The 11,350-nt window shown below is 48.3% G+C and overlaps 2 long non-coding RNA genes across 5 annotated transcripts in view; one reads left to right on the plus strand and one right to left on the minus strand.

The window, feature by feature from the left end:
• The first annotated feature begins 4,252 nt into the window (after positions 1-4,252).
• The window catches only part of LOC113600568 (uncharacterized), a 76,148-nt gene continuing 69,050 nt past the window's right edge, over positions 4,253-11,350 (plus strand). For all 4 annotated transcript variants that reach the window (XR_008292513.1, XR_008292512.1, XR_008292514.1 and 1 more), the window contains exons 1-2: positions 4,253-7,476; positions 10,305-10,428. This is a non-coding gene — a long non-coding RNA (uncharacterized LOC113600568). The remainder of the gene's footprint in view (positions 7,477-10,304; positions 10,429-11,350) is intronic.
• On the minus strand, positions 8,854-9,514 carry LOC113600567 (uncharacterized). Its single transcript, XR_003421570.2, has 3 exons — positions 9,392-9,514; positions 9,161-9,287; positions 8,854-9,040 (listed from the first exon to the last, which is right to left on the minus strand). It is a non-coding gene; the product is annotated as an uncharacterized LOC113600567 (long non-coding RNA).

Raw genomic sequence — 11,350 nt, forward strand, 5'->3', positions numbered from 1 at the left:
CTCAAAAACAAATAAACATTAATAAAAATAAAAAATAAAAAATGAGGCCTTTGAGGCAGCAGCCTAGAAAAGAAGCAACACTTTCAAAGTTTAGTCTCGGACGATCTCCCTAAAAAAATCACCCAGGATACTTGTAAAGGTGCAAGCATCCTTCTCTCTGGACCTATGAGATCCATGATCCTTATGTACACAGATGGTTCAGAACCAGACATGAACCTGGGAAGAGCAGCACAAAGTAGGTCTCTTCAGGGCCGTGAGACAAAGGACAAGACTGGACTTGAACTCAAGGAGGTTTCGGGCCTGCAGCAGACTGCTGGTGGGAAGTCTTTTGACCCAGAAGAGCTCTCTGACTGTCTTAGCACCTTGGAAAGCACACGGCACAGGGCCTGCCCCTCACACTGGGTGCTCTGCGAGCGTGTGATCCTCCATGTGTGTGCAGGGCGGGCTGGGTGTTTGCATACTGGCCTGATTTCCAGCTATGCCCTGAGTCCCCGGGGCATTTCTGCAGTCCTCTAGCCCAGGGCCACCTTCCCTCAGCAGCTGTCCCACGTCCTTTGCCACCCCTGCCCCACACTCGTGCAGACCGGTGGTGCCTGCTCTCCGCAAACATCCCTGGCCTGCTTCCAAGACCCTGCAGTAGGCAGGCCTCCTGGTGAAGGACGGTGCTGCACGAAGAGGTGATCTTATCCTGCCCCTCAGCTGGGCTCAGCTGTTTCTAGCTTGGGAAGGACTTTCACTTCCAGGTCTCCATTTGTTCTGGGATAAAACTCAATGCTTGCTTCAAGGTTTCTAGACCACCCAGGACTTCAGGCCCGTTGGAGGACGCCCTGGAAATGTTCTTGGCGCTGGGCGCCATCATGGGGAGGGGAAGCAAGGGCCAGCGGCAGTGGGAGGGCAGTGTCTGGAAAAAGCACGGGCCTTGGGCTGGGGTTTAGATCCTGGTCCGACTAGTGCTTCCCTTGGCCACTGACCCTTGGGCATCAACCCAGCACCCCCATGGCGCACCCCTCTTTGTCCCTCTCGCTGCCCACCGAGAATTCACACTCTGGCTCCATGAGTCCCTTCTTGCTCTCCTTTGACAGTGTTTAGGGTGGAATGAACGAACACTCTTAGCGCACACAAATCCCCTTTGTAGCTAGAGGTCGGGACAGGCATGGAGCGGGGGAAGGAGGCAGTGGGGGGCTTTCTCTTGTCTATGAGTGAAACACCTACAAGGCAGACTCTCTTGTTTGCTAGTATTGACCACTGACCACCTTTTATTGCAGAATTCCAGTATGTCATTTTGTAACAGAGGCTGCATTTTTCTTTTTACCGAAACACCCTCCCAGGAAAAGGCCTGGAGAGCCAAAAGACCTCCCCAGTCTTCTGCAGCCTCTGGTGCAGTGTGGGCAGCCCACAGGTGGCAGCCATGGTTGCAGTCGGTGGAAGGGATAGTAACAGTGGTATTTGCAGTGGGCATGTGGACGTTCTGACCTTCCTTCTCGAGCATTCCAGAATAGGGTGAGGTGATGGTGAACTGGTGGGCGGATGACAGCGTGACCTTGGGCAGAGGACAGACTCTCGGCCAGGGGGTCTTTGACTCACAAGCAGGAGTGGGGAACATGGCTGGGTGGAGCCCAGATTATCAGTGGGTCATGGTAACAGAAACCAAAATACTATCTCTGGCAAGCCCATGGTATCTCGGTTGTGAGTCCCAACCTCTAACAGCAGAGAAGTCAAATAGTTAGAAATGGACAGTGGCCTGAATATAAGCGAACACCTTGAATCAAAGCACAGAAAAGCTAGCCTTTAGATAATCAGCTGTTTGGGGGTAGGGGGAGGAGCATTGTGTTTTTAATGGAAAGAATGATACAGTTGTTGAGTGCCTACTGCATAGTTTTGCAGCCAATACTTGAAATAATCATGTCTATCTTTATTTGAGAGATGGAATAATGAGGCTCAGAGAGGTTAAGTAACTTATCCAAAGACACACAGTAATGTATAGAGGCCGATTTCAAACCCCAGGCCCAGTGCTCTTTCAGCTTTATTATGCTGTCTTTCAAACAGATGCATTGTAAAGAAATAAACTTTTGTTTTTATTCAAATCTGTATTCATTTTCTACTGTTGCTGTGAAAAATTGTCATAAACTTAGTAGTTAATAACAGCATAAGTTTTTTTTCTCTTATAGTTAGTTCTGAAGGCCAGAAGTTCAAAATGAGTCTCAGTTGGCTAAAATCAAGGTGTTGCCAGGCTTCCATTTGCTTCTGGAGGCTTCCTTGCCTTTTCCAGCTTCTGGAGCTGTCCACATTCTTTGGCTCAGGGCCGAGGGGCACACCACAATACCTTCCTCCCTCCTTCCGTCATTGTTTGACCTGTCTGTGACTCTGACTCTTGTCTACCTTTTATAAGGACTGGATGATTGCACTGGGCCTACCTGATAATCAGAATCCCTACCTTAGTCACATCTTCGAAGTATCTTTTGCCAATATGAAGTCCCAGATGCCAGGGTTGAGGACATGGATGTCTTTGGGACCATTATTCTGCCTGCCACAATATGCAAGGAAGGTTGTAAGTCTGTATGCTCTCAGGGTAATCTCCTCCCCTTTTAGAACCTGTAATCCATTCTGTTCGGTAGAGTTACTATGCTAGAATGAAGACCCTTAGCCACATGGTAATAATTGCTCACATTTATTAAATGTTTACCATAAATGTGGCACAGCTTTAAGCTCACCAGCTTTATGAAGTCAATACAGTATTACCTGCATTTTTCAGGTGAGGAAAACAAAGACACAGAGAGGTTAAGCAGTCTGCCCCAAGTCACTCAGGAAGTGGCAGATGGGAACCCCGCTGTCTGGTGCCAGAGCCTGCGCCCCTCCGCACGAAGCTGCCTCCCATGGCTGTGAGCTCCCATGAGCCCGAGCCCGGTTGTTGTTTTCGCCAGGTGCGTCCATGTGGTGCCTGGCCAAGTAGGCACTAAATTAAACACATTGTATTAATGAAAGCATAAAACACCAAACACTGGTGATCTGGTAGGTTCTGTGAGTAGAATCATCAAGTGAGAGCAGAGATGAGAAGAATTGGACATAGAGGGACTGGGGATCAGTCCCAAGAATTAACTAACTGGCGTTTTTGCTTACCTCACTAGTAAGGAGGAAATCACACCTTTTCTTTTACACCAGAAATTTCAATCATTTGAGCATTGTGCTTGACAGATTATGTGGTACAGAGCTCCCCTGAGGCTGAGGTCATGGTCATGACTCATGGATGTGCACTACAGGCTTGAGACCTGGCCCTTCAAATGGTGGGTGGGGAGGGTCCCCCGATCTCCTCTGTCTCTCCTTCTTGCCTTTGCCAGCTGTTTGCTGGGCGATGCCACTTCTGTCCTGCCCTCCTCCCTTGCTGGAGGCAGCTGTTAAGGCCACATCTGTTTACTTGGCTGTAGTTCTGACCCAAGAATCTTATCAGTCTCAGTGCTAATATGAAGCCGGCCTGGGGAGCTTAGGGCCCTCAGCTCACTCTCTGAGAACTCTCAGCCTCATGTACTCTGGGGCTCTCAGCAGGTGAGCTACAAGAAGAGAGAGAATAAAACGCATCCCGTCTTCCATAATCAAAGGCTCAAATGTGACAGTGCTGCAGGTCTTGATCTTGGGTGTAAGCAGGTGGGTAGTCTCATATGTGGGGGTCATAGAATGTGGTAAGGGAAAATCTCTTGTTCCAAATAACTTTTCCCAGTGGGATCTGGGAGGAACCTTTGCTTCCATGATAGGCTTTGCCTGGCCAGGGTCTTTTTTTTTTTTTTTTTTTTTTTTTTTTTTTTTTTTTTTTTTTAAATCATTTACTCTCTGGGAAGATACAAAGTTTGAAGATGCTAATTAATCATGCCCTTTTAATGATTCTAAGTCCAGAGCTTACTAAGAAGTGGAGAGATCACAGGCAGTTGGAGGCAACAAATCAACTTAATTACTATTAAGGGCATTGTTGTAATGTCAACCCCAAATGCTCATCTGCTGGTGGCAAAGCCCGTGATCTTGTTTGGTGGACCTTGCTGGCAAAAGGGCTGGCCTGAGACCTGGGAGTCCTGCTTTGCATACCAGTGCTCCTTACATACCAACTTGCCTTTTTGCCACAAAAAGGCTTAAATCACATCCTGTCCCACTTGCATTCGGACCCCTATATCCCCTGGTATTGTGTTTGATTCTTAATTCTTTGTGGCCATGGGGTGGTGGGAGGAGGGGAGGTGGGGGAGGAGGGGAGGTGGGGGAGGAGGGGAAGGCGCTCCTGGGTTAGGCTGGTGCAAGGGTCTAGGCTCCTTTAAAAGCTTGTGCTCTATGGTGATATCATCATGGCCAGCAGGTGGCGATGTTACCACGTGCAGGAAGAGCTTTGGCCGGTACGTTGAATGGCCACCGCCTCCCTTCCCAGAAAAAAATTAAGCAAGCTAGTGTTTTGTTTTGTTTTGTTTTTTTCCTATTCTTTGAAAAATGGGGAGAGAACTTTATAAAAGGATGTATACTTCTAAGCTTTAGGTAGGATTTAAAATGGATTTGAAAGAAACCATATAACCCTTCTCAGGCTTATACTATCTTTCTGCTGGGTTCAACCATATCTACAGCCCCTCCCTCCTTCCTTCCCTCCCTTCTTCCCTTCTTCCTGTGTTGGCACTGCTTTATTTATTTAACGCATGGAATTTTAAAACAATCTAACATAAATTAGGAAAGATCGCATTTGTGCTTGTTAATTGCACATAAGATTCTATTTCAAAAAACTGCCTAAAAAAAAAAAAAAAAAAAGGACGAGAAAGGACATATGCCAAAATGTTAACAGTGGTTTCCTCTGGAGGACTTTTTCTTTTTGCATTTCGTTGATTTTATTTTTAAATTTAGGGTATGACAAGATTGACTCATTTTGGTGTGCAGTTTCGTGAATTTTAGTGTTCATATAAATTTGTGTGACCACCGCGTGGCTGCTTTCTCTGGTCTGTTCCCTCCCCAGGCCCTCACTGCCTGTCCTGGTTCTCCTACCTTTCTGCCCACTCCTTCCTGCACCCCTCAGGAGACTTCTCCTCTAGATGCTCTGAAATGCTGGTGTTTCAGCTTTTTTTTTTTTTTTTTAAATAGGAATTCTATCCTAGTGGCGATCTTCTCCACTCCTGTAGATTCTGCTAGGCACCTTCATTCTATCTCCTGGGTTCTATCTGTCTCCACTCCAGACCCATTTGATCGCACACCTTTTGGACAACACTGCATGTCACAAAGTAAACTCATTTTCTTATCCTGTTGTCAGTGTGTCTCTTGCATCCCAAATCTGTTAATGGTGACCCTGGAAACCTGGCCTCCCAAGCTGGACCCCTCAGAGGCACTTCCGTGCTCTTTTCCCATTGCCCACAACGTAAATCAACAGGCAGATCTCTGTGTGTTGTGTTTTAGATGTGTCCGTTGATCCAGTGCCTCACCTCCGTCCTCCTTGTACTTTGCCCTAATCACATCTTGCCTGGGTCACCTGGAAAATCCAAGTGGTCTCTTAATCTCTAGTTTCTGTTCTCTCCTGTCCCCAGCTTGGGCTGCAGCTAAAACACAGTCATCGTCATTTCATTCCCATGTGTAAAACCCTTCCAGAGCCATGGCGTGGCATTCAAAGGCTTCCTGGTTACACCCAGAGCATTCACAACGCACCCCCCCTCCCCCCGTGAACCTCCCCCTTCCGTGAACCTTCCTCAGTCCCCTGTCTTCCTCTGCTGGCCTGGCCCACCTCCGAGCTTCAGCTCCACGGTGCTGGCTGGGATGCTCCACAACCACTCCCTTGCACATCCTTGTGCCAGACAGCCTCCCCTCTATTGTCAGTAGTTAGTTCAGAATTCCCTCTTCTGTGCAGCTGTTCTTGGCGCTCTCAGGAGCACGGAATTGTTCTTTTGGGTTCTCCTGCATGCTGACCATTGGGAGGTGGGAGTTATACCCCAGAAGAGATGGTCAGAATCTGAAGGACCTTGATCATAGGAGGAACAGTCAGAAAATAACAGAATGATATAGACCAAATGAGGCTCGAACTAGGAACTGCGGGGAAAACAAAGACCAGAGGGGTGATGGTGACAGCCATCACAGAACCCACACTGTTCATGAGCCAAAGGCACTGTGTGATTCTTGTGATCTGTCTTCCCTTCAACCCAAAGCATCTGTTTTTCAGATTAGGAAGGCAAAGTTCAAAGTCTTTGGGCAATGCGTCCCAAATAATACAGTTGGTGTCAGAGGCAGTTTTGTGTGAGTCCAAAATCTCATGCTTTCCAGCAAAGGAGCTTTGCTCGCAGGGTGCCCCCGACTCTGCTCAGGAGGGAGCAGCTTCTGAGTCACAAGCACGTTATGCGTCCACATAACCCTGAAAACCCTGCTCGTCAGACCGAGTGGTCATTTGCTACTGGCATGTGTTCTCCGTGGTTACTGTCCTTCAAAAGAAGCCCCTTCAGTGCTAGCCCTCTAAAGTGCCCTGAGCCCAGAGGGTGTGAAAGCCGGCTCTGCGGGGCGAGGGTGGAGGCTTCCTCCTCGGCTTGGTCCAGTACCCAGATGGGAATAGGGAGCAGCGTAACGGGGTCCAGAAGCAAGACCATCTCCTGGTCCTTCTGAGTCCCTCCTGGCAAATGGTGTGGTTGCCAGAGCTCTGGGCCAATCCGTTTTCTGGTGCAAGACTGAAAAAACCAGGCCAGATCGAGAAGGACAGGAGGACAGAGAGTAGAAAACTGTCAGGAGTTCTGGATTCCAGCTCTCACCCTCACCAGCTCTGTGGTTTGAGCAAATATCTTAATGCCTCTGGGCCTCAGAGGCCCTCCTGTCAAGTGCGGGTCAGAACGCTTATCCAACACACCAGGCTTCAATGAGAAGGCCTATTTGCCATCTGCAAATACCATGTCTGGTTCTCCGGCAGCCCGTGAGCTCCTGAGGGCACAGGACTGTCTTCTTCATCTGCGTCTTTCAGTTAGGAGACCACGTGCTAAGGGTGGCATACCTCTTAATAAGTACAGAGTTTGCTCTTTTAGGATTCTGACAATAGTACTCTCCTATATTTGGTAGTTAATGAATTCGTTCATGATTCTATTCACTTTTTTCAATAACTATATTTTTTTTAATGTTTAGGTTTTGTTTTTTTAAATGTTTGTTTATTTTTGAGAGAGAGAGTGTGTGTGAGCTGGGGAGGGGCAGGGAGGCGGGAGAGAGGATAAGAAGTAGGCTCTGCACTGACAGCATGGAGCCTGATGTGGGGCTCGAACTCATGAACCATGAGATCATGACCTGAGCTGAAGTCAGATGCTTCACCAGCTGAGCCTCCCAGGCGCCCCTCAGCAACTCTTTGTCGATCGCTTACCGTGTACCAGGCCGGTGGTGATGGAAACAACGAAGAGCGGCCTCCATCACTGTGAGATTGGAGTGCTGCTGGGGGACACCGTCATCGCGGGGACATACGCGCAAGTGCAGGAGAGTTCGGAGAAGGAAAGTACCTGGGGAAAATGGGTGAGTGTTGGGAGAAGGGGCATGGGTTGGTCTGCGGGGGCTGGGCAAGGAAGGCGCCTCTGAGTGGGGGCATCTGGTCCCCGATGAGACCTGAGGATGAGTGGGCGGGCAAAGAGCAGGGACGGGGGTGGGGGACGTCCCAAGCGAATTTTAAGGTAGGTGTTTTCGATTTCACTCCAGGGAGATCAGTCCTGGAACAGCCATTTATTAAGAGTTTCACAGCATGTGCTCTGAAAGGAATTACAGGAGGGGAGCTCCTGGCCACAGGCGAGTGAGTGGGGAGCAGAGGTTTGCAAGTCATTACAGGAGCCCAGCACGTCAATACAACTGATGTCAGGGTCCCCCAGGGGGCCTGGGTGGTGGGGAGGTCTCCGCCAAGAGGAGGGTCTTGGGGCCCTGTGCAGGAGCTGCCAATAACAAAGAGACCTCTATTCCCCTTGGCCTGCCCTCCACCCTGGCCCAGAGGCACAGCCGTTCACTCGACCCCTCCTTCTGCTGTGTCTGTGTAAAGACCCCTCTCCAAGTACTTCACGGGCAGGAGGCGGCCAGGAACAGCTGGGGACTGTTGTTAGCTTCTGGCAACGCTCTGAAATTCCTTCCTTGTGGATCCTGTGCCTCTGAGCTGCTGGGGGCCCCTGACTTGACCTGAAGTTGAACTTAGCTAGAGGGTCCAGGGCTAGGAGCTGCCTCCGTGTCGGTCCCGATAGCAGCATGAAATCGCACAATCTTTCTGAGAAAGCCGAGGCTGCCTTGCTAGCCCTTCCTGGGACGGGAGGACTATCGGAGGCCAGGTATTCTGCAAATCCATTCATGTTTTCCAAGGGCAGGATGGTGCCCGAGAGAGCCACCAGATAAGGCGATTGCTTTGGTTGACAAACATCCCTGGAGGCCCCGTACAAGATAGCAGCACCCGGTGGGGATGAGGCAGAGAAGGGTGGCCTCAGATAAGCCGCTGGTTGAAGAGATTGGCTGCTTTCAAGGGTGGAGGGGCAAAACATCCGTTAATGGGTTTGTTCAAGGGAACTTTCCATTCACAGAACCGGAGAATGGGGAGTTGCAACAGTTCTAGTCCTTTGCAACCCTTCTTTTTAAACACAAGTACAAAGAGCCCAGGAGAGTAGTAACTTTTCCTAGATCACACAGCAAGTGAGGGATAAAGCTCTATAGAATTTGGAGCCTCTGCCATGGAAACCACTGTTTTTTTCCACTACACAACCTCTTAACCCCTGTGTCCCAGTACTTCGTGTTTCCCTCCTCTTATCTCTGTGTACATTTGTTTATTGACGAGTCCATCCACCCATCCATCCATGTGTCCGGTCATCCATCCATCCATCCATCCATCCATCCATCCATCCATATGTCCATGCATTCCTTTACGTGTTTGCTCGTCAACATTTATTAAGGATACAAAGACGGCCTTGACAGCTCCCAAAGGAACAGGTAACATAACAGAGCAGATGCCCACAAGTGCAGAGAAGAGCAGCATGCAGGAGGCGAAGAGGGGGATTAAAACGGTGAGGACGTGAAGCCTCCTTGGGGAAGATGGCCTTTCAGCTAGCTGTGCCTGAAGGAGGGAAAGGGTTGCGGTTGTTGAAGGAGGCAGATGCCTTGGCACTGTACCTCTAGAGGCAGCAGGAAGGGTGGATTGAAGAAGTGAAATGTTGGCACCAAAGAGATGACCTACCTAGTAGTCAGTTCATCCAACAACCGAGCAATCCATGCTTAAGGTCTTTGGGAGCCAGCCTTGGTGTTGGGTACTGTGGGGATGTTGGGATCAAAAGGTCTCCTCTTTTCCATGAGGAACTTGCCATCTAATGAGGGAAGAAAACCAAGTGTAGTCAAAACAATAAAAGGCAAAGCTAACATTGACCTAGAGCTTCTGAGCCTGGGATTCTAGCCTTGCTCTGCCATTTACCTGCATGGTGTTTCAGGGCCTTGACTTCCTCAGCTGGGAAATGGTGACACTAGGTACACCATCCTGTCCTAGTAAATAGGAGAGGACAGTGTCCAGTTGTGAACCTAGTTCCTATTAGTCACGTGACCATGAGAAGTCAGTGAATCACACCGCAGCTGCATTCTTCCTCTGTGACGTCAGCAGTTGGTTGGGGGGCGGGTAGGGAAGAAAAACCGTGACGCCTGGAGAGTGAGACTGTCTGGGACAGCTGTAGGGGAGCCCCCAGTGCACTACCTGCAGAGAACAGACCTTTAACAAGCGCTTATTCTTTGTCCCAGACCCCATAGCTCTGGCAGAATCAGGAAAAGTAATATATATGAAAGCTCCTTGTAAGAGGAGATGCCCCTCGTGGATGCCGGGGGAACTGCATGTGGGTTTCTGCATGGAAAGTCTGCAGGCTCTTGAGGCCCAGTGTCTCCTCATGTCCTGTCTTTCTCCTAGTAGTAAGTTGCTGGACAGACCTCTCCCTGCACTAGTGGATCCCTTCCCAGAGACATGCAGAACGTGACAGGCACAAATGCAGTGACAGACTGCCCTGGATTCTCTGGGGCAGGGGCAGCATCAGACATTCTGCCTCGGTCCTCTTACGAGGACCTGTGAGGCTGTTTTGTGGGCCGGAAAACAGGTCCACCATAGGTTGAAGTTGCCACATCCAGCAACAAGTACTTTTCTTAACTCATTCCTCAATTCTGTTTTATCCTTTCTTCTCCATTGTTCTCACGTCCACCTTCACTTTTCCTGTTTCCCTGGACCTCCCACTTGGTTCATGCCTTCACCCATTCACACTTTGCTCTGGGCTCTGGCCTCCCCATTCCTCCTTCCCGTCCACCTTCCTCCCCACAGCTAAAGGATCCTTTCTGCTTCGATCACACAGGTGCAACGGATGCAGAGATGGTTGGTGGGAATGCAGACTGGTCAGCAGCTCTGGAAAACAGTATGGAGTTTCCTCAAAAAACTAAAAATAGAACTACCCTACGACCCAGCAGTTGCACCACTAGGTATTTATCCAAGGGATACAGGTGTGCTGTTTCAAAGGGGCACGTGCACCCCAACGTTTATAGCAGCACTGTTGACAATAGCCAAATTATGGAAAGAGCCCAAATGTCCATCGATGGATAAATGGATAAAGAAGATGTGGTATGTATATGTATATGTATATAGGTGGATATATATGTATATGTATATAGGTGGGTATATACACACACACACACACACACATATATATATATATATATATATATATAGTGACACTAGGTACACCATCCTATAGTATATAGGTATATATACCCACCTATATACATATACATATACATATACATATACGTATACATATACATACACGTGCACAATGAAATATTACTCGGTAATCAAAAAGAATGAAATCTTGCCATTTGCAACTATGTGGATGGAACTGGAAGTTATTATGCTAAGCGAAATTAGTCAGAGAAAGACAAATATCATATGACTTCATTCATATGAGGAATTAAGATACAAAGCAGATGAACATAAGGGAAGGAAAGCAAAAATAACATAAAAACAGAGGGGAACAAAATAGACTCATAAATACAGAGAACAAACAGGGTTGCTGGAAGGGTTGTGGGTGGGGGGATGGGCTAAATGGGGGAAGGGGCACTTGTTGGGATGAACACTGGGTGTCATACAGAGGGGATGAATCACTGGAATCTACTCCTGAAATCATTATTGCACTATATGCTGACTAGCTTGGATGTAAATTAAAAAGTAAATAAATAAATAAAAAAGGGGAAAAAAAAAGATGTGGAGGATTCCAAGGGTCAGGGAGGCTGCTGCTTCTGTCCTGCCTGGACTTTGTTCTTGAGGAGATATTATTCTCTGCTCTCACTTTGTTCGTATAAAGACAGTTATTTCGTTGTAATTTTATTTTATTTTTTCTGCTGAAAG

The sequence above is a fragment of the Acinonyx jubatus genome, chromosome F2 (assembly GCF_027475565.1).
Source record: "Acinonyx jubatus isolate Ajub_Pintada_27869175 chromosome F2, VMU_Ajub_asm_v1.0, whole genome shotgun sequence".
NCBI classification, from domain to species: domain Eukaryota; kingdom Metazoa; phylum Chordata; class Mammalia; order Carnivora; family Felidae; genus Acinonyx; species Acinonyx jubatus.